Source organism: Ambystoma mexicanum, chromosome 2q, assembly GCF_040938575.1.
Source record: "Ambystoma mexicanum isolate Mex_15411 chromosome 2q, UKY_AmexF1_1, whole genome shotgun sequence".
Classification (NCBI taxonomy): Eukaryota; Metazoa; Chordata; class Amphibia; order Caudata; family Ambystomatidae; genus Ambystoma; species Ambystoma mexicanum.
In genome coordinates this window covers 590,121,830-590,146,681 of record NC_090924.1, presented here as the reverse complement: position 1 = coordinate 590,146,681, position 24,852 = coordinate 590,121,830, and positions in this window count along the sequence as shown.

The following is a 24,852-nucleotide window of genomic DNA, read 5'->3' as shown; positions in this document are numbered from 1 at the left end:
TAGAAAGATGGCTGCCTTATCAATTAGGTCATCGATGCGAGGCATGGGATATGCATTGAAGTCCGAGATGGCACTAACTTGATGGAAGTCTATGCATAATCTCCAGAAATTATCAGGTTTAGTGAACAACACAATAGGAGAGGGCCATGGGTTTGAAGATGGTTCAATAATATTGGTTTTCAACATTTTGTTGACTTCCTCAATCACTATCTGTTTACATGGCTCCGAGAGTTGATACAGTTTCAAATTAACCACTTTACCTTTATGTGTTCTAATGTAGTGGTATGTGCCTTTTACTCGTCCTGGTTTTTCTGAGAATACATCAGGAAATTAGACTTCTATGACTTTTAAATCTTCTTGTTGTTGGATGGATAGCTCGGGAGGTATTCATTTAAAGTTATCTATCTCTTCCGGAACCAGACAGGCTAGTACTTTGGCATGGGTGGCTGACGGGTTCTCTTTCCACTCTTTCAAGAGATTTACGTGATACAAATGTACCTTCTGTTTTCTGTCCAGTTGGGCTACTTTATAAGTGTAGGTTCCCATTTGTTCTACTATCTCATAAATCCTGTTCCAGTTGAAAACAAGTTTGTTTTCTGAGGTGGGTAAGAGGACCAATACTTTTTGTCCTATGGAGAATGATCTTAAATGAATCTTTTTTTCATAAGATGATTTTTGTTGGCTCTTGGCCTTTTCCATATGTGTACAAACTAAGTCTCAAACCAATTTCATATGTTCTCACATTCTGATGTGGGTTTGAGAGATGGGAATGGGGCCCTCCTGTCGTTCTTCCCAGGTTTCACGGAGCATGTCCAGGACATCTCTGGGCTCTCTACCGTAGAGCAGCGCAAAAGGAGAGAAACCTTTGGAAGCCTTGGGGGTTTTCCTCACTGCAAATAGTGCCGAAGGTATCATTCGGTCCCAGTCTTTCCCTTCCTTGTCTAGCAATTTTCGTAAAATTAGCTTCGGGGTTTTATTGAATCTTTCCACTAAGTCATTGGTTTGGGGATGGTACCCAGAAGTTTGCAAGGTGGTAATATGGTGTAGCTTTTTTGACTTTGGCCATAGGCTTACATCATAAAATTCAAACCCTGGTCTGACAATATTTCTTATGGGACAGCCAACCCTAGAGAAGTACGGTAGAAGGTGTTTGAGGATCTGCTGTGTGGTTTATTTCGCATTGGTAATGCCTCAGGATATCAGGTCGCAAAATTTGCAGTCACAAGGACATATTTATTGCCTAACCTGGATGTTTCTAGAGGTCCAATTATGTTCATACCGATTCTATGATCGGCAACTGATTCAGAGGGGCAGGTAATGGGATATGTGTGCTGGTCTTTTGGCATATTTTGCACGTTTGGATGTAGGTTTTAATATCATCATGGATAACTGGCCAGTAAAACTTCCCACTAATATGCGCCTGGCTTTTAGATTGCCCTAAATGCCCCCCGGTGAGATGGGAATGTGCGATCTCCAGCACAACCTTTGAGTGACTCTTGGGTATTACCAACTGTTTTCCTATTAAACCTTCTGTAGATGTCTCTCTTCTAAAAAGAGATCCTTGTTTTAAGAAGAAAAAAGGGCTTTCTTTCGCTTAGCCCTCTCGGTATGGAATAGATTGTAGAAAAGCTTCACCGAGAGCTGGATCATTTTGCTGGGCGAAGGCTAGGTCGGGATAAATGGTGAGCTCTTCTCGCTTCCTTTCTTCGAGGTTCAGAGATTTATCAGCTTCCCCAAACCTAAGTTACCTCTTCTGTTTTATCTGGTTCACTTTCTTTAAACTGAGGGAATAGAGCTCTCTCCAAAATTCCCTGGGAAATGTTATCTCCTTGATGTATCTCAAAAGGGATCTCAACATGATTCTGTCAGAGAACCTTCATATCTCCCCGAAAGTTGGTATCAATAATGCCTGCTAAGATGTCTAGCCCGAACTTCCATGCGAGGCAAGATTTTGGGGCCAATCGTATGTAACACCCCAGAGGGGATATCAGGACCAACGCTGTAGGAACCATTCCTCTTTTCCAAGGAGGCATAATAGCTTCCCTACTACTGTAAATATCAAACCCTAATGACTCATTGGTGGCGATGGAAGGGTTACAGGCTCTCTGACTAAGTTTTGGAAATTGTAGGGAGGGCATGGTATCAAGAATAGACAGACAAATGTGATCACAGTTCAAGGGTGTTTATTAAACTGTATATGCAAGTTGGAGAAATGCCTAATCTAAACCTAAATCTAAGATGGGATCAAGGTATGACCATCAAATAATAATAAGGGATTCCCAGTGCCGTCTTGTTAGATAAAAGAGCATATACTAAGAAAAACCTATTGCCAATCCTTACGCTAAATACAAACAAAGAGTGTGGGATAGGATTCAAAGGAAGGAAAGAAGTGTTCACAAATAACACGTCAGGATGCGGTAATCAGCGTCTCCCTTTCCCACGTTTTGAGCACAGGACAAGGCGGGACTCTGGAGCACAGCACATGCTCGAGCTTTCCCAGCACAAGACTGCAGTTCCACTCTCAAGTATAAGGACCTTTGCTGGTTAAGTCTCTTTTCTACAAAAAGCCTCTTGCCTTTGACGACCTGATGTGTTCTCAAAATAATAAACAAAAGTTTCTTTCTGCTTGCATGTTGGGTGATGCCTTTTCACCCTTGGATCTCGCCCTTTCAGGCTAAGACCCCTCTCGAATGTTAGGCACCCTGCGTCGGGTACACTATGCTGTTCACAAATGTTATTGTCCTTTTAAAAGGTTCACTGTGGACATAACTGTGCCGGGTTCACACTATTTATTGGGACATTGTGCTTCACCCCCTTCACATCGGCCTCCCTCTGTCGGGTTCACTCTTGCCAACTTTGCCAATCACACAATTCCTTGAAACTTTCTTATGATGCAGGATTCACGTCCCTTAGCTTCACAATCATCTGCCGGTCAAAGATTTTCGACAGTAACAAGGATTTTACTAGACCCCTGTATGACCACTTTGACCCCTTTCTTGCATCTCTCCCATGGCCTTCTGGTAGCTGTAGTTTCAACAATAGACTAATCGCCCAGAGTTTCTCAAGTGAACACCCACGTGGTGCCTGACTCTGCTGTAGCTGGGTTTCCTCTACCGTATTAACAGTTCTGTACTTTCCTCAATTAGCTGTTTGCTACTTTTGTTCAACACAGTTCGGTTTCTTATGGGCTCTCCCTTCGACTCACTGGCTTACTGGCTGTGATGAACCACTGCACTTTTCTTGTCTCTGGAGTCAAGGCCGATATCACGGTGGAAAGCGTCTTCCCTCTAGGTTGGTTATCAGCAAAGGAGGGCCCTGTGTACTGTTCTCATCTGCCGCAGCACACTCTGGCTATTGTTTGCGTTCTTACGAATCCTTCTGTGGAGGTTTTGCGAGCCTGTCTCACAAACAGAAAGGTCGCTTCTTTCCTTGTCACCTCTCGATTCGCACCATCTTCCTCCTCCTCTTGAACTGCCATGTTGAGTTAGCTCTCTCGTCATGCGGTCTGCCGTGCTCGTCTTGTGCACTCTTGCTCCACCTTTTATCCCTGTGGGGAAGGGAAAGGGCTGTCAGGTGTGGGTGATTCTGGTCAATTGCCTGTCTCTGCTTGACCCTTGTGTTGGGACATGTCAGGGAAACGGCTCAGGTGTTTGTCCGTTGTCTTTCATTGTGTGCAAAAGATTTTGTGTCAGAAAAAGTGGGGGGGTAGAGTGTTTGAGTATCCTATGTGGTAGTATGGGGAAAAGGTGTTAAAAGAAGGGGGATACCGCATCTCACACGTCGGTGTCCCACTTCCACTCCCCGACGACCCTCCATCCAGGTGATCCTCCCTCACTGGTCCACCCCCAGGAACTGGGTCCAATAGTGATGGCTGTGTCCTGGCCACCTGGATGATAGATAATTGTGGACTAGTCAAGGGGACACCTTCTGGTTTCTCACACACGCCAGGACCCGGAAGCAGTCACAAGGGAGAATGGGTAAGTGGATACGGGCATGTGTGTTTGTGGGTGTGTTAGGTGTTTGTGTTTGATCGCATTTTGGTGGGGGGGAGTGTTGGGAGGGGAGGAGGTGGTGGGGGCCAAGGCAGGGGATTTTGGGGTATGAAACCCCCTGCTTTGGAGTTAATCTGGGAAGAGGGGGTGGGGTTATTTAGATTATTGTGGGGTGCCTAAAATCGGATGAAAAAAATCAGTCTTTTGGTTAGGCATTCTACAAAAATCAAAATAATGACATAGAACCATTAAAACGTGTGTCTCAACCCTTGCATTGGCAGTCTCTAAATTTGTAAATTCTTCATTCCAGAATGCGCACGTTCGAAGTAAAGTGAAGCAAACATGGATCACCCTGCAGCTAAATAAACATTCCCTGCACCCCAATGTTGCGACAAATTATCATCCCATTGCAAACTTACCTGCAGCTAAATAAACATTCCCTGCACCCCAATGTTGCGACAAATTATCATCCCATTGCAAACTTACCTTTTCTTTGAAAAATGTTCGACCAGGGGGCATGTTTGCAAATTCACGCTCATTTAGAGCAGTAGAACTTATTTGGTCCAAGGCAGTCCAGCTTTCACGCCTTTCACAACTGAACTGGCTCTTCTTGACCTTAAAGCCAACCTGTCAATGAATATTGATCAAGGATATGTCTTTATGCTTTTATTGTTACATCTTTCAGCAGCTTTTGATTTGGTGTATTTTAACATTTCATTCAAAAGAGTTCTATCTGAAGTATTTTCATCCAGATCAGCAGCGGATTGGATTTTATCTTATGGGATACAGAGGAAAGAGTTTTTAGTGGCAAAGCGACTGATGATCCAGTTGAACTTCGGTGTGGTGTACCTCAGGGTTCTTGCCTCTCCTCCACACCTTTTAATATGGACTGATTTAAGAACAAAGACACCCCTCTTCCTTACAGAAATTGGGGACAGCAGGACAAAAGGCATTACCCAATTAAATTATAGGCAATAGTTTTACAGCGCACACTGGGAATCAGCTTTCATAATTTCGAATTTTAACAAAATCACTCCGTAGTGTTCTGCCAAAGGGAATTCATTAAATTACTATGTTTAGTTTAATAGGCTAAGGATCTACACATTTTTGTCCCCCACCCACTATAAAGGGACATTATTTAGGACCTGTAGATTCCCCCACCTTTTGGTTTCACAGGTTTCAGTTCTACTTACATAGAAAGCCTCTGTTTAAAGTTCAGGAAAGCCATCTGCATGTCGGGACCATCTGGAAAGATAGGGCAGGGGTCTGGTCATTCCACTCTCAAGGATGGCCCACAGAACTCCACCATAGGATGAGGTCAGCTTTTAGGCCTTCCCAGAAATAGACAGCTCCACCCAGATGCACTCATCAATCTCCTCTGGTGTTTCCTTGCAGCTATCAGATGATACATTTTAGCAGCCTTCTTGATGGTACATTTCAGCAGCTCTGTCTTGCTCATAGTGCATTTCCCCTTATATAGCAGCAATGACACCATGAAGTTTACAATCTTGGGGGAGTGGCCTGCAAGAGTTCTCGCAAGTAGGATTGGACAGTTACCCTTCTCTCGACTCCCACTCCAACCCATCTGTACAGATTGTTTTAGGAGTCTGGAGCCGACATATGGCAATTCCCATTTGTAATCGCCATTTGTTCTCATGTCAAATTTTGGTAAAAATCTAGTTATGTGACAAAACTTCATAATTTACTTGCAACTGCCTTAATATATATATATTTCTGATTCAGCTAATCATGGGGAATTAAATAAGACAATAGCCAGCTTCGCACCAATTTGCAGAGCCATGTGGCAAATTTCTGCCATTTTTACCAGAAGACTAATAGTTAGGAACATGTAATTTATTACCCATATTCCTAATTTTATCCTCCACCCGTTCACCAACTCTCACATTTGGAACATTTTCAGATCAGCCAGAAACCCATCTTAGATGGCCATTACAGTTCACTGAGCCGCAGGTGGATGAATTTTATATCACCACAACCGCCTCAAAATTACCAAAGAAATGAGACATGAATAAAAACAAATGACCTATTATTGCTGGGAAGAAGGCCTAAGTTATAATAGACTCTTTAAATTGATTGTAAATCTGTATGTTCAGCAAATGGGAGCTCTGCTTCATCTAGTCATTTATCTCTCTGGGCTAGACTGTGATCAGAGTTTCTTTTTGTCTCTTTGAAGTTGGTTGTTTGCTCCTTGGAGTTGGAATTTCAGCTACCCTTAATGGTAGCCCCCATTTTCACACCTGCTTCTCACATTTTGGTCATGCTCCAGCCAAGGGAAATGGTCCTGCAGAGCCAGCAAGTCTCAAAGACACTTGGTTTCCATACCTTCCAGAGGCCACATTTTATTGCAGTTTTAAAATAGCATGGGGGATGTAAACCAGGCTTTCCAGTGGGGAAGTTCTTTTTGACATGTGTCCCACAGCCAGCAAAAGGGTTTGCCACTGTCCTGCAGAAACATTTTCATGGAAACAAAGTGAGATTTTCTTTTCAAATGATATTTTGTATGCAAAACATGATATACATAATTTTTTTGTCAACATGCACTATGTCTTTTCTCTGACATTTATATATTAGCAGGGGTACATTTTTTCACATTTCAACTGCTTTAACTTGCAAACATACATGCAAATAAAAATCCTGTTTTTCATGTGAAAGGGACCTTTGAATTCCTCTTTTCTTTGTGGATTAAAATGCTTCTTTTTCCTTTGGTAATGACAGGTAGGCCTTTTTCAGTTTTCACCTGCAAACACACATGCAAAGCCATTTTTGTGTCAGTGTTTAAAAATCCTGTTTTCATGTGGGATAAACCTTCAGTTTGGGGCCTTCGATTGCACCCCACAGAACAAACCATCATGGAAATTGCTTTTCATTATTTTGATTCAGGGAACAATGCTTTTTGTATAAAAAGAAATACAGCAATACATTTGCAACTCTGACCATTTTGTTACTCTTACAGCAGAGTAAAAATAAGGCCTTTTGAATTAAATTCAGCTTTTCAAAAGCGACACACATGTGTGATTGCGGGTGTAACATGTTAAGCCCATTAGTAAGTAGTTTATTTTAGTTCAGTCAAACAGCTTGAATTTGCTTGTAAGCTGTTCAGTTCCTGCTTACATGAACTAAGTAACAAATGGACCTTAGTGTTGGGATTCAATTTTGCTGCAAACCATACAGAGTTATTGTCTAGTACCGCTCAGCACTGCTGTGTGACCATTTACTATGCTGAAAATACTCCTGTATTATTGCTCAGCATGTCTCAGTCGCTCTGTTTTCTCTTCATTGTTAATGAGTGTACTAAAGAGTCCAACAACCACCACAGAGTGCCAAGATTGGTGACATTAATCCCTAGGAATCTAACATTGCATTGGACTTTCAAGATCTATTGCCTGACACCTCACAGTCACTCTGTATGATGTGTGACCTTTTGATATCCAGGAAGCATTGCTCAGAATCTCCCAATCACTCTGCTTTCTCCGCAATGGAGACTCACAGGCATCAACTCAATGTTAATATGTACACTAATCAGTCCACTGACCTCCAAAGAGATCATGATCTGAAGCCCTTTATTTCATGAAGACTTTGCAGAATGATGCTCGCACAGACTTGGGTGAGACAGTGGGTGTATGTGTACACCTACTGTGATGCTGTGAAGATGATGAGGGCTTATGTAAAACAGAGGCACCTTTTTTAGATATGACCTCTGCCCTGCACTTCAAATATAATGTGTGCAATGGCGTATGCCTTTTTCAAATGAAGTCTATTGTTTTGCTCCTAATACCGTCGAACAATAATCAAAGCATAGCTGCAATGTGCCTCACAAATGTCCATTTTGCACTCCATCTGAAGCCAATAGGATGTGGGTCTGAATGCACTGAGGGTGCCCAAGCACTGCAAACAAGCAACATGACAATGACGTTAGCCGAAAAGCTAATAGGCTTGGATTTATACATACAGTTTAGGCTATAACCACCTTACCAATATAGCCGCCTGGGGTGTCTCTCTCGATCTGCATGGTTCTTTGGTTTGAATTTGAGGCCCTCTGTCTAAGCCTTTTTCTTGGTGTCAACACTATGGTATCAGTGTGGCAGGGACACCACGCACAGCTCCCACATTGCCAATGTTGTAAAGGATCACAATTACATTTTGAAGATCACCAACGTGTTTGACCGTGTGATAGGACGCATCTTTCTGGCTGCACCCATGTATTTTCCTTTAAATACGTGCAAGGAATTAAACATAATGTATTTTATTTATTCATTTATTTATTTCTGCATTTATTCCAGCACTCAAAACCCAGAGGCATCTAGGCGCTAGATACAGAAAGTGAACAGCACATTAGATAAGTGCAAGAGTAGGCATATTGGTTACAAACAGAATAGGTTAGTGTTTACAGACTAGTGAAGCCTCACCTCATAGTGTGGGGGCTACATCAAGTATGCAGGTACAAATACATAAGAAGCGAAATAAGTATAGGTGCACAGATTGGGAAAGCATCACCTCATGGAGTGGTGGGCTACATCAAACATGCATGTACAAATAGGTACGAAACCCTCTGGCATCTAGGTGCTAGTTACAGTAAGTGTGAAGTGAAACCTTCTACAAAGTTCAAGACCCTGCAAGCAGGTTACAGCATACTGGTGGGTCGAGCGGGCATACTCAGGCAGCGCCATGCCTCATGGCGGTCGGGGCCACTGCAGTTGTACAGGTAAGCGTAAGACAAAGAGTGCACAGTTTGACAAAGCCACGCCTCATGTAACGGGGGAGTACTTCAGGTCACCGGTAGGCGTCAGACAAGACTAGGGCAAAAGTCAAATCAGGTAGGTTGCAGGTTAGATGTGCAGTGAATCTACCACAGAGATTTGAAGTAAATTATGGCTGTAAAGATGGACGAATATTAAAGGACAATTGAGAAGAGGTGTGTTCAAACTAACTGACCGATCTAAAGGTGGAAGCGTTAAAGCCTATTTGTGATCTAGCTCACGAGTGAGAGTTTCTTTGTTTTGTTTCTGGGTTCATGTAATTGGTTTAGTACATGCATTCATATCCTTTATGAGGGGGATAATGTACATCTGCACAGGACTGATGCCAAATGAGTGCATGGAAGCTCTTGAAGGCATTAACCCTGTCTCCTGTTCACCCGCATCCAACAAATGAAACGTGGATTGAATACAGGTTAACATTGAGTCCAGGGGTGTTGCTAGGTCTGGAAAAGATCTGGGGCTATGTTAATGTCGGGACTGTCAGGACTCGGGGCTAGCTAGCCTTTTGCTTGTAGCCCCTAAGCTTCTATCCGGGGCTACAACCAAAAGACCCAGGGCTATAGCCCCTTTAGCCCCCCCCCCTAGCAACGCCTCTGATTGAGTGCAAGATGTGTTGTAATCATGACTTGTGCTGACCAAACCAACATTTGTAACCATGAGCTTTCCACTTGGAATTACACTGTTCACCAACATTAGTTGTCCCCTGCTGTTTCACAACCCTAACACTAAACACTTGTTTTGACACTCCAAATGGAACTGTTGAGCATTTGAGGGAATTGTATGGAAGCCTCTTTACTAACATTCCGTACTTAAAAAATGTATTACTTCTTCTTGAATGTTATGAAATGCAGCCCGGGCCGAAGGTAGCGGGATAACTGTACAACCAACAAATACAAAATGTAAAATAACATCCTAAAAAAAAAACTTACACGGTACATGAGAAAACAAAATGCAAAAAAGTTACACAATAGATACAACAGAAACCAGGAGGGTCAGCAAGAAGAATCACATGTATTTAAGAAGCTTCCGGAACTCAAGCAGGGTGGGAAGAAGGCAGACATTAGGAGGAGCATTGGAGGCTCAGGGAGCAGCAGCTGGAAAGGTCTTGGGCCAAGAAACAAGAGGAACTAAATCAATGCATTGAAAGGCATAGATTATTGGCATTCTTGGTTTTAAGTTAAGTACCTTTTACAAATTGCAGATGAATCCTTACCATTTATAACATATTTTATTGCATATCATATCAATTTGTCAGCAAATAACTGTATATTTCATCTTTAGCCACGCCCCCCTCATGCCATTTCTACTAATTACTTCTGCCCTTATCCTGCAAGGTCAAACTAGCATGACACTAACTTTTGCAGGGCACATTAGGTTATGGCAGTTTTGCTGTTGTCTGAAGAAATGGCGACCATCTACTATAAAACAATTGTTAAGGGTGATACTCCCTCCTCTCTGTCCACCTTCTTGCATGTATGATGAGTGCCTGAGTGGTGATGTCATGAATGGAGTGTTTGGATATGATTGTGTGGAATGCTGTGTGGTGAGTGTTCTACCCAGGCACAGTTGAGATTATGTAGCCTGAGTGGTGGGAGCCGTGGGCTCATCTCTGTACTCATGATGTCATCTAATTAAATCAACTAATGAAGATTCCTGGCCTCCAGCGTATCCTTTACCTGCAGACCCCACTTAGGGTCACAACAACAATGCAGCTTCTTCTTGCAGGATACATGACAAACATCCCACGACGGTCATAGTCCATACTCTTTTCAGCCACATAGCCTTTGTTGATGGTTCCGGGAGTGCGCACATCCTGGCAATAGCCCATATTGCCGCCAATAATAAGTCCAGAGTCAAATATAGGTCTTTTCTAGTATGTTTCTGCAGCTGATTCCCCTGAAGGCTAAGCAAAATAAACCCAGGTTCACCTGGTACATCGTATTTCACAATACCATTTATGGTTCATTGGATTTCACACCAAACATTTGTACGGGATGGACAACCCCACCACATGTGTAGTAGAGACCCTCTTTCATCACACCCGCTTGAGCACATTGGACTAATATTTGGTGATATCTGATGTAATATGTCTGGTGCCCTGTACCATGTAAGAATTATTGTCCACCCATCACCTGTACAACGGGTGAGGTTTTGGATTCCTAGTGACTGTTTCGACAGTCAATGTTTCGAATGGCAAAAGTTCTGACACAAAAGTGTCAGAAAAAAAGTTTCCAGTTTTTTTTTTTTTGGGAGGGTTCCCCTCCAACCCCCTGTTTTTTTCTTTTTTAAACACTTATTTACCTGTACTAAATTAAAATATACCCTTTAATATTAAATAAATAAACACTTTTTTTTCGACACTTTTGTGTCGGAACTTTTGACATTCAAAACTGTTTCGAAACTGTGACTGGACACCGAGGTTTTCTATATCTTCCTGGAGACCAACACCCACCCAGTCTTGTTTCTCCTCCTGGAGAGTCATGTCTCTTTCCCATGCTCGCGTGCACTCCACTAGTCTGGGGGCTCTTAGGATAGTCATTTCCTTATTCGTTGCTGATAACAGTCCCCAGTTGCACCTTAGATGATATTTTCCATGGGAGTGAGGGCTCGATTCGCTGTCTATTTATTTATGGGTGAGAGCACCACTGGTGCAATTGGAAATAGCCCATTCAATCTGCTTCCATCTCTACAAAGTCAACTTGACACTGACACTTTTCATTTTTCTTTCCTTTCTTTTTAATTCAGCTGCATTTTTAAACATCTAGAAAACCTCAGTTATGGTGTGAGTGTTATGTATATGTGATACAATTATCCGTAACAATGTGAACTAGAAAAAATACACCCGCCTGTGCATCTACATTTTGTGCAGAAACTCACTTGTATGAAAGGCATGCTGGAAGGATAGCTCAGAAGCAACATGCTCCCCTTGGAAACAACACAACACAAAGCAACACAAGTTTGATCCCCGGGTCCGTGCTTAAAAACCTCCGGGTAATACAGCGTAATAAATATGCAACTAAGAGACATATTCCTGTAGAATCACCTCGATGCCCCCAGGCTGTGTGAGCGCTTTAAAAATGCAAATGAAATTAAATTAGATTCTTGTTGTAAACCGCTCAATGGTTCTGCTGTTGCTCTCTTGTAATACAGTTACGGTGAGAAGATTTCGGCGACAGACAAGTAGGTATAATCTCTCTAGGACTCCTTTTCAAGGCCCTGCGTAATTCTGCAGCGGGGACCAGTATGCTTGCACTTTGGCATGCACAGGTCCCTGCTACCATATTTTGGTCATTTGCACTACAGAGTGTAAATGTGCAGGGCCAACTGTGGTGTACAAGCGTGTAACCACTTTTATGGTGTTTGGCTGCTTTTTGCTAGTGCAGAAAGCCGCCAGGCTCGATAGCCATCCCCAGCATTTGTGGTTGCATAAAAATGCATGCCGCCGCTCATTGTGTAGTATTTATATGGTGGAGAGGAAGGGAGCGGTGGAAAACACAAGTTGCGCTCCGCCTCCCTTTACGTCATACAAATTGACAAAAATGGGGAGCACATTTAATAAAGATGTACAAGCACAGCTTTCGCCTCATTCATCACGTTACAGAGGGCCGGAAAGGAACCCCTTCATGTTATATGTTCAAAGAATGCTGGGTCATGGGGGTTCGTGCTTGCTGGCACATCACTCAGTGAAAGGGTGCTGGTCAAATATTGGCACTTTACACAGTACAGACAAAAAAGATGGGAGTGTGAATGGGACTTACTGACTTCACCCACACCAAAAAGCATGACAAGGATTCAGCCAGCGATGGATAAAGTAGTGAACTTCACTTAAATCTGCTGTGATGAAACCTGGATTCATCAGCATGAATTTGGGATTTCGACTTCCAGCTTATTTGTTCCTTTACCTGCGTACTCAGCTTGGTCCATCTGCATCCTTACAGGAGTGGCTGATGGGCAGGAGTAGTAGTGCCTAATCATTTACCAATCCTTTGTCATGGTTACGTGCACTGTGCTATTTGATCGCCACTACTTCCAAAGTGATATCTGATGTTTGATAAACTACAATGTGGTTTTGCCCCCTTTCCACCCTGCACCCTACTAATACTTTTAATCTCCCATCACAACGGATGTCACATCTCACCAAACAAAGCTATCAGAAATATGACAAAACAGTGGCCAGAAAAGTAGACTGTATACCTGAAACTCCACACATGAAGCAAAGGCACAAACCCACAAAGCTTCCCACACAACTATAATGCTGAAGCATGCCATCCATAATAGATTCCAACCATTTGCACAACATGCATGTTCTCCACCAGAGAATACCCCGCGGCCACTTCCCAGCAAGCAGGGTAACAAAAATACCTAGAAGCTGACCTCACTCACAAATCCTGGCGTCTTGTAATTTGCTTGCATCAACACAATAACAAAAGCAATCTTGTACTTTTCCCTCGGCTCCTACTAATCACACTCACGCATCCCATTATCTTGCACATTCCAAAAGGGAAATGGCAGCACCCGCACTACCAAAAACCCAACATGGTAGCAGAATATGGCTGAAAACCCAAATGCGCATCACCAATGAGCGTCTGTGGCACACAGGGCTTCTGTTAACTTGGCTCATTCCAGAACAACACCAAGTACTGATTTGAAAATAAGTAGGGGCTCACATAAAAGAACTGAAGAATTGTTTTAATCTGAACTAAGACATCTCAACAGAGTGTAATGTTGGTGTGATCGGTCAAAGAACCTGGAATAGTGGACCCTACCTGCTACATTAAATGACCTATCTATGCATACGATCACTTACTTCCAAAGCATGAACACCCTCGGTCTGATGTGGAAATCAGCCACCTCCACAGCATTGGTTCACAGACCTCCCAAGCACGAATCAAGCCACCTCCAGAGCTTGAAATATCCATGGAGGTATGACAACTTAATCCCCCCTCATGTCATGGCTCAACCTACAGTTACAGCAAACAAACCCACCTCTCCACGCAAGTAAGGATCAATCTGCTCTAGCAGCATGTCCAACCTACCTCTATAGCATACATGAGCCAACCTCATCAGCGACAATCAACCTACCATCAAGATGTCTCAGACCTGCTTGGTAGACCTTTGAGCCATGCCCTCCTGCCTTATAACACTGCATACATTTCCTGATTTGCAGAAAGGTAATCCTTTCCCAGCCAATCAGATGCTAGAAATGAACAGAGATGCCCTTTTTCAGAATGATCGTTTTGTTATTCATGTGTGCAAGGAAACCCTTATTGATGAAGTATTGTTCAGAGTTGTTATTCTTGGTTACAGTACACATGTTATAACGCTATATATATATGTGCTGCTGATATGGTTACTGTTGCTGGTCCTATGATGCAAATATGAGGAACAAATTGCCTTTGAATATGCCACTTACACATGTTTCGCACTAAGTGCTTCTTTAGGTCATTAGTATTTGGAGTTATTTAAAGTGTCTTCCGTAACAGTCAGCAGCAAACATATTTTACTATGATAAATATGGTACCAAGGTGGCTTCAATTAATTGTGACATGTTGCATGTCGTTGCTGAGTCCGATTCGCCCTGGATCACAATGCGTGCCTGTCTGTGTCTCTGCAGAACTGTGATGTTGCTCGGACAGCCTACATTTTTAACATTACTCTTCAGCAGTACATGTAATGCAGCTCCTTGCTCTTTGAAACCCAGATTCAGAGTGTTTGAAGGAAGACAGAACCGTTGTTTTATGGAAGACCACATCATGGCAATGAGCGGCCTCATGAATATTCAAAATAAAAGCAAGGTGATATTTACTTCTAACTATTAATCTTAACTTTGTAGTCAGTGTTGCAAATGGAGCAATGGTGTTAAATTAGCACCTTTGAAATAAACGGGGTAACACAACAGAGCACACACATTCAAAGGCATGTTTTACATCCCTCTACATGCATGCACCTCCAATTTTTCTTATTCGCAATTTCTAATAGCAAAGACGAGGCTGCCGAAATCCTCCTTTGAAATGTAAATTATTTATGCTTTTATGAGCCTGGAAGCGTAGAAGTGACACCCACGAGCTTTATGAATGAAGTTGAAAGTGTATTAGCATACTAAGGGAAAAATGGGCTAGAACATTGAAGCAGATGTTCGGCCAATTTACAGTCGACAGGGACGTTGAGAATAGTCATGAAATCAGGATTGAGGAAAAGATGCAGTTTCTAGTGTATCACGGCGGCCGCATTTTCCTTAGCCTGCTTCTCAATGTCTTTGTGCTCTGTAAACAACTGGAAACAGCGCTCTTTCACCCAGCCTTTGTGAACCAGATTCATCATGGCAATGTCAGACCTCGCGGTCTGCAACTATTGTGTGCCTATATATTAGGTGTGCAATTTGTTTTAAAGCATAGACAATTGGTGCACTATAAGGAGTGTCACGACAGCTGGTGGTGCCCTACAAACCACTTAAACGTGTAAATAATGCAGTAAGCGCTAAGTACACATTCAATAATATGATCTGCTCCCCCAGTTCATAAAACTACAGGAAATAACTACACTCAAATTTCCTTGGAAGTTGTTTATATGGCACTTTGCTTATATGGCAACTATGACCCGATGCAGCCTGTTATTCTGGGCCCACTTAGAGAAACAGGTGACCATTCAACTACGAGCTTTAAAAGGACATTGTGCCGGGTGGAGCAGTAAAAGGAGCCGAGAATAACTGAGGGTAGCTTGAGCAAGACTCAGACTCATGTCAAATTTAATTTTGGCTGATAAGTGGCACTAAATACCTGCCTATGAGATGAAACTTTTATTTAAAACTTTTTTCATTTGTGTTCATGGTTTATATTTAAACCTTACACAACATAATAAAAACATACAGTTCAATAAACCACATTAAAACAATTTTAAAGGTTCATATTAAATTCATCCAATGCCATCAAAAAAGTGCTCATCCTCACCTGACTTTCAAAAAGTGCAAGTTCAAACCAGTCCTCTAAAAATGCTTCATTATAGATATATCAGATAAATCCTATATAAAATAGTATTAATGAATTTAAAAGTGCAATTGAGTGTCCACTATTCATTCTTCCCTAGAGGTAACCGAGGGGTAGAAGTCACATTTCTTATATACTTATCAAAACAAAGTATTCTTAGATTTGTAAGTGGTTCACAGGACAAGAACACATGTTTACATGTTTCTATTTCTTATGAGCAATACCAACACAAAGAATGTATACTATCCGAGCGTCCCCATAGACTCCTAGTTTCTTTCTCGTTTCCAAGAGGGTCAGTTGAAATTTCATGATAGAAGATCTAAATCTTGGGGATTTAGTCGTATAAAGAATACCCGCCTCCAAATGGTTAAGCTACAGGGAGGTTCAAAAAACATTTTGCATAACAAGAGACGGTTTGAGAACACTGAGACTATACCCAGCTTGAAGCAAATCACAGTCATCAGAATACGCTTTGGTAAGGATAAAATGCTTTTCCATAATAAGCCTTCCAAAGAGGTCAGATGGAGGTCACACAACAAATTATAGGCTTCTAGGCCATACATTTGTGAAGGCACTACCATCTTTAAAACTGACTATTTATAACATCTCCCAAATTGATTATTAAAATGCTTGATTTATGAACACAGATATAAGGCTTTGGTCCTTAAATAACTAATCAAAGCCTATTTGTTATATTGCGTATGCATTTTAAAACCCAGATATTTTCATTCACGATTTACAATTTCTGGCCTGATAAACTCTAACTGTGATTAATCTTTTTCCTTCCAACCATGAAGTGAATGGTCTTAGTATAACAAGGTTATTATCAGCAGTACATTTTACAAAGGAATTGATCAATCTCTGCAGTCCTAATCTAGAACAGTCTAATAAAACAATATCATCTGCATACATCAACCAAGCCAATTTGGTACCATAAATCCTAGGAGATACAAATATTACTTTTGTTACTGCACTTCCCCTAGCTGATAAATATAAATTAAAGAGGAAGCATGCCAAAATGCAACATTGGCGCAAGCCTCAATAAGTTTGTATATCCTTTGTAAAACTGCCGACAGATTCATTCTAATTTTGAAATTAGGGTCTGTATGCTGATGAATAAGAATATTCAGCAGTTGGTTCGGAATACCCCAGGATTTCAATTGGCTCCACAAATGATTACGATTCACTTTGTCGAATACCAATGACAAATCTTGGCTGACAGCATAAATATTAGAGACCACTTTCTGCCAAGCTAACTTTTGAAAGTTATCTATAATCAAACCCACCAGATTTGTACCAAAACACATGCAAATCCTATCTGATTCTCTTTTAGGACACCCTACAAGGAGGGCCATTGTAATAATTCTTTAAGCACAGAGGACGTGCAAATCTGCATCTGAAACTGCAATAGGCCTGTAATTCATTGGGCCTATTTTATTGACTTTCTTAAAGATCAGCACTACATGGGCAGACTTTCAGCTAGCCATCATTTGTTTTTCACTCAGAATAGTTTTAAATAAAGAGGTTAGCAAATTTTCCCACATGATTGGACTATGCATTAGCACTTTATTACAAATGCCATTTGGACCTGGAGCACGTAATATACTAATCTTCCTAATAGTAAGCACTATATCATCCATACCAAAATTCCAGGACCATACTCTATCCTTTTTTGCCAAAAGCGTTAAGTTCGGAGGAGTGGCATATAGATCTATATAGTATGAAATCCAAACCATTTTGAAATTGGATTCTACTGGCAGAATAGTTGAGAATTCCCAGGGTAATTGGCCATTTTCAAATCATTACTATCCAATTTGTTCATTATGCAACTCTCCACTTTTTCCTTTTCTTGTTGAAACATGTTGTGGAGAACGGCTTTAATCTTATTTTTATAATGTTATCTTTTTATACGGGTGGCTTTGATTTTTTCTGTCCACTCTACGCTGCTGTTAATAATTACTTTAATAAACACTTTGAGGTCTCTCTTAAGACTTTGAATTTCCATATTAAAAGACAAGGTGCATTCTGCTTGATTGATTAAGGATGTGGATTTACATATTGGAGTATTGCAGATGAAATAGGGAAGTTCATAGGGGTTCAGATTTCACGTCTGTCTTCCATAGGAATTCGAACAAACTGCAACCTGAGTCTAGTGTTAAAACAACTTATGATATGAGGAGACCATACATGCCTACGTTTCCCTCTGGAAATCTGAACAGATGGAATAAAGCCCTTTTGTAAAAACTGGAGCCATCCTGTAAATAAGGCATGTAATATCTGATGATCACTTGGAGCTCCTTCTTGAACCTGAAAAGTAACACCATGTGCTCTAGCACATTGAAGCATCTATTGTGCTAGATGAGATTACCAATAGAGATCTCAGACCAAAAAACTAGAGAGACTTAAAGAATATGGCAAAGTACTACTTTATTCTCAATTTAATAAAGCAGGGAAAACTGGCAGACATCGGACTGATGCTTGCACACTCACACACAAACTTGATTACACAAAGGTTTTGTACCCCAATATGCATCATCTATAACGTCATCCGAAGTGGCAAACTGTAAAACCTATAGACGGGAAGGATTGGTTAGGGGAACGTACCTACTTATAGAAAACATACAGTTAGTACACAATTAGCTGCCTCTTATCTGCAAGGCATCCTCAAACTACCTCTAAACATGTACAATACTGACTATAGCAGACAAAATGGCAGTGGATTGGTCTATGCAACATTGTATATCAGGCTAGTCCATAAACCCACTGATTGGTTGGTATCCCCAACCAACCTTCAACTTACAGCTCGGCTAGCAGCACGTAAGTGAAACGAAATCCAGGTGCTTGAGTCACGTCATATTACTCCCCACGTGCCCAATTAGTCCATCATCTTTCAGCTTAATGAATAGCCCTTGTTTTTTACTTCTGAATTACACACCAAGAGACCCCACATTTGTCAATTTCGACCTCTTATTTACTGTTATTTGATTCAATTATGCTGGGTGTCATTGCTCCTCATGGCCTATAGAGACTTGCTCACTCTATCTTGTATGGACTTTCTATACATTTAATTGCCAAATACTTGGCTCTTGCAAATGTGTTCTTCTTCTTTAATCTAAGAGAAATATGTCTTACATCCATGGCTTAGCCATCTGTCTCCCTTTGTGCATTTCAGCTAATCTTTAAAAATTGCATAATTGATCCGAGACCAATATAAACTCCTCTTTGTTTTGTAATCAAAACTGTTTTCCAGCATCTCCTGACTTTGCAACCCTGGTCTGTCTCTGAGGTAGCTGGATTGAGTCTTAGCACGAGCCGGCATCCATCTACGAATCATGGCCGTCCAACCCACGTTATAAATTCCTCTATAGCAAGCTTCTATATGCTTTATCTACCCTGCGTTGCTGGGTATTAAAAACGTATTTATCAGCAGTTACTTTATCTTCTTTTGCATACATGATTACACTTTTATTTCATAAATTGTTCTCCTGTCACTTCAGTTACATCATCACTTTTAAGTATATTCATATCGTTTCAGTATGTCTTCAAACATCTTCTTCATGACATCACTCGGCCCTTTCAGTTTTCACTCAGCGCTCCATGATGTCCAATGGTGCGTGCTGACATCCTTCCAAACAACATCCTTGCACTCGCTCAGTGTGAGTATACATTCGATACGGTTGCCATAGTGCATATCGTCTCTAATACACTCGATGCAGTATAGGGACAACACATGGAGTCCCATCTAGGGCTCTTCTCCTACCGTTCAAATAGAATGGCAGTGAGGGGGCGGGAGTTAGAGAAAATGTGTCCACCTGCTCCTCTACATTCCCCCCTCTGGTTGAGTCCTCGACCACATTCTCCTCTTCAATCTCCATCATCTTCTCTTCAAACTGTTGTTTCTTTGGGATCCAAATCTTTGTCACCCCCTCAAGTGACCTGCACTTTTCATATGTTCATCCACACTCCAGGCCATGGCAGCATTCTCCTGATGGGGGATAGAATATCCAATGTCCTACATATTTTGTATGATCTTTGGGGTAGTAGAACACCATTCCTGGAGGTGCAAGGGTGCTTTTCATTATATTTTCACAAGTAGTTTCCTCATTTTGCATCTACTCACTATTTCCAGCACCTATATCAATTGTTATCTTCATCCTGATAGCTTTCCTGGCTGTCTTCTGGCACTGTCCCAAGACAATCTTTATGAGACAAAATCCTAGCAATACCAACAGTCGTATTTCTCCAAGTATTTTGAAGGCATTTGTCAACCAGGTTTATATCCATGACAGTAGAAATGAAAGCCAGTCATCTTCTGCTGTCTCATCAGCTTCATCTTCCATCTTTGTATGCCTGGTCATCAGCATAGTTATTGCTTTTGTCAGTGTTCAATTTTCTCTATCATGAGATGGTATGACTGTACAGCAAGAAGACCCGACCTTGGTGCACAAACCTCCTTCCATTGCTGTAATTAAGCAGAGAACATACCTGTTCTGGAGAGTCATCATCCTTATGGATCTCAATTCTTCTCTGATTGCATTGAATCCTTTTATTGTTGCATTAATCATCTGTAACCGCTCCCATCTGGTGATCTGCAGCCATTTGGAGTTTACTGCAGTCTGGAGTCCTGGCATAAATATGGATGTCATTATCATTGCCGTCTTGCTGAACATTTGATGCTCACCTGGAATACCTTCATAGGCCTTTATTGATTTTGATGACAAATAATTCTCCCTCTTTAGCCGGCACAGGGTGAGCAACCTCTTCCTCCTCTAATGTTCATTCATTTTTCGAAATCCATCAATGTTAAGATCACTTTGAAGAATCACTAATGCTGGATCATGTATTACTACAATGGAGCATATTCCTCCCAAATTCTTAGGCAACTGCTTGTAAGCTCTGGGTCCACAGGCCCAATATCCATCCATCGATACTGCAGTTCCTCCATTCATTCCTGGTATCTTGATTATCTGTCCACATCCTTTGTTTTTTCCACCCAGGACCAAGCCTTCATTCTTGAAGCATGTTGTTGCCTTCATTAGTGGTATTGTAGATACTGCTCCTGCTTCGTTGTGGACCTATGTTAGTTACTTGGAGTACTTAGCCCATGATTCTAGGCATCTGCCATTCACTATTTGCACTATGCTCATTGGTTCTTTCTTCAATAAGCATGCAGGGCAAGATAATAATCTTTATTCCCATCCGGTGCTGGTGACAACTCGTCCATACACCAATAGTTGAGGTCTTTCCCAACATCCTGCTTCTCCTGATCTCTCAGTCATATTTGAGCAGTCCATCCTCTTTATCTCAACACATTTTTTCATTCTCCAATCTGGGATAGATACATACGTTTTTTACTTGTCCATTCCTTTATACTTTCCATCCTCTTTGTTTTCACATAGATATCTTCATATGAAAATGTTCCTCTTGATCGCCATTGTAAAGTTGCCAATTTTCCTTAGAACTGCCCTCTGGTGGTACACCCTGCTAGATTTTGCATCATGTGCATCCATTTCTTTGCCAATATATGTCCTTCCTGCATTTATGGCATATGCTATTAAGGAACAGACATAGCAGCTTTAATCTGACCTTCTCCCTTCCAAATCCTTCATATGGTGATACCACACATTATTTTTTACATCAGCCAAACTATCAGATATATATTTATATCTTCATGGTCTTCCCCAACACCTATTTTAAATCGAAAGAGGCGACTAGTAAGATTATAAAGGATACTGTCCGTGCTTTCATCAGGGACAATAGTAAATGTTTCATTATTACCCACCATGTCTGCATTGTTTTTTATAACATGTCTAAATGTGATAATAATCACGAGGAAAACACAAATAAGAATACAACATGATATCACAATTGTTATTCCACAAAAGCTTATCGACTTTATTAATGGCAACAATCCTCTTATATTCTGAAACCTCCTCATCTCTGCTTAGACTTTTAATATATAACTTCATAATTCTCTATGAATCACACCTTTATATCAAGAACTTTGAAATGATTGCTATGATTATCCTGAAAATGATATGATTGTTTTTAGGATTACCAAAAAATTCACAATATTCACGTGTCTTCTTACTAAAGCAGGATAAAACTGTAATATGTAAGTAAATACAGCATACAAAAATGTGTGTATTGTTATTATGATAGGTAACATAAAGATGAAATGTGCTTATCTTCTTTCAGCTCTGGTATTTTAAAGAATCATCGCCACAGATTCTGCAGCCTGTGCTGATTAATGCAAAGGCAATGTTGCACTTGTCACTACCTCAAATTCACCCTCTTGGTTGAGCTTGACTACCGCTGATCCAGTATGCCTTTCGCCAGTCGTGTGAAGATCCATCAATAAAGAGAACTTCCCCCCTCCCGATAGCATTTTCTCTGGCTTGGGGAATATCATCATAACATTCAGTATACGTTGTGCAGTCATGTACATAATTATCCTTCCGTAGTCCCTACTGGTTCTGCTATAAACATTGCTGGGTTCACTGTCTTACATCTGACAATTTTAATCACAGGATTCTATATAAGTACCTCGTATCCTGATGCTCTTTGTGTGGCCAATGTACTTTTAGGTTTTTCTAAAATTGCAAATAATGCATGATCATGAATTATTTTTGATATAAATAGGGTTACTGAACACCCATTGTTATTCTTAAAGCTTTTTCAATCACAAATGTAGCAGCAGCTAAAGACTACTCACAAGGATAATGCCCTTTCATGAGTAGACCGAAAATCCCAGTGTAGTAAGCCAATGGTTTATGCCCATGTCCTAATGTTGTTTTCTGTGTAAAGACTGCAGTCATGACTTCTCCACTTGAATGGGAAAATAAGTAAAATCCTTCATGTACCGATTGGCTTTTTTTAATTCTTCAAATCCTTCAGTCATCTCATCTGTCCATATTATTTTGCTCTTGCCCACATGTGCTTCCTCAAATCCTTTTAAAAGTGGTTGAATATAAGTATTGTATTCGAAAACCCAGGCCCTACAATAGTTACATAGGCCTAAAAATGATTGCATTTCCTTTACTGTTATAGGATCTGAGGTCTTCATAATTGATTGTTTCTGCTGACTCAGGTGTCACTTTCCTCCCCTCATGAGAAATCAATTGTCCTATATACAAGACCTCTTTCTGACAATATTGTAGCTTCTTTTTGTCCACTTTATATCCTTTCTCTGAGAGTACGGTCATGAGCTTAACTGAATCATCTCTGCATGTTCTTCTATCGCACTACACACCAAAATGTCATCCACATATTGTACCATTGCACTTTCGTGCTGAACATTGCCTAGGTCCAGCTGAAGGACTCTGTTAAAGATTGAAGTGGACTCAAAGTATCCTTGGGCCAAACATCTAGTTACTATATAACTGTTAAATATTTGGCCTTAGAGGGGATGTTGCACAATATTGTTGCAGGATTCTGATTTAAAGGAAACTCAGCTTCAACTGTATTGTTTAGGGGGTGAAGGTCCTGTATGAATCTCCATGACTCCCCCATTGATTTTCTCACTGGGTACACAGCTGTGTTACATGGAGAATCAGATGGTACCAATATTTGTTGCTTCATTAAAGAGGAAATGGTCTCAAATAGATCTTCATCTGCCTCTTTGAACATGGGGTACTGCTTTGCATGTGGCAAAAGGGCTCCTGGTTTAAGCTTGATTTTAGCTGCTCGTACCCCTTTCCATAGATCCACATCACACAGACCTGTGGCCCATAAAATCTTTGGCACTTTCTCTAAACTTCCTGAAAAATTAATGGTTTCCTTTTTACCAAGGCCATTCTCTGTGGTATTTCTCTATTCTCTACTTTAATCCAATAAGTGAGACATATTCATCATCTGAGTACTCATCCTTAAACAGCTCCTCATCTGTCAAATCTGTCAGCCTTTATCCTTCACTGAGGGCTATCATTTTTCTCTATCCTCTTCCCCCATCATCTGTCCCATTAAGAACCACCCTTTCCAATCTGATCCCTATAGCTTCTAACTCCAAAGGGTCAATCTGCCCTTCTTCAGCATCCATGGGGATTTCTGGTCTGAACAAAAACTCATCAGGCATTCTTAATAGTTTATCTATCAATCTGGGTAACCCTGATAATAAAACAGTCAGTCTATACAAAAATACTTCTATATCTAAGGGGACTCCTTGTAAGGCCTTCTGGTCTGTAAAGGCTATAAACTCTCACACATTCATATAATGTATCCCTGAGGTGGAACACACTATTCCTTCTTCAGTAAAAGATATCGTCATGTTAAGTTTCTGCATTAAGTAATTCCCTAAAATGTTAACTGGCGTCTGCCTAGAATATAATAATGGCATTGACGTATTGTGTTCTCTAATAGAGATTGGCAATTTGTCTGTAAAAGGAACTAAACTCACCGCCACAGAGATTCCCTGCGCATTCATGGCAGTACCCAACATTGGATATTTTCTCTCACAGACACATGCCCTCATTACAAGTTAGCTGGTCCGGATTTAACAGTGCCGATAAGACTGTACTGGCACCGTTTTCCAGACCAGCTAACTCGAGTTATGTGGCCGTGTGGTGTTACACCAGCCAGGTCTGTCCTGGCGGGCATAATGCCACCGGCCCCACGGAGACGTGGAAACACTGGCACCATTACCAGTACTTATGGGACTCCACGGGAATGGGGAGTAATGGAATGCTGGCTCCAGAATTACCGGACCACCGGGGCTGTAATGCCCCGGTAAGTCTGGCAAGTCCAGAGCCAGTAAATCCCTCCGAATCTGGTGGCAGCCTGCCATATTTACCGGCACAACTACCGCCGGACTCGTAATGACCTTACAGAAATGAATTGCTCTGGTATCTATAAGAAATGAAATGTCTAGCCTCCTATCGTCAACTTGACCCTTGGTTTTTCTTGGGGGTCTGGTGTCACGGATAGTAGTGAACACATCCGGTTGCTCTGTGGGCTGTCCCATTGTGGATATACATTCATCCTTGTACCTGTGACAGGATTTCCTCCTACCAAAACCACACTCCCTTGTTTGGGTGTGGGTGCTTTCTGGACTCCTGTATTCATATTTCATGGTGGTACCATGGCCTGATGTGTCTGTGCTTG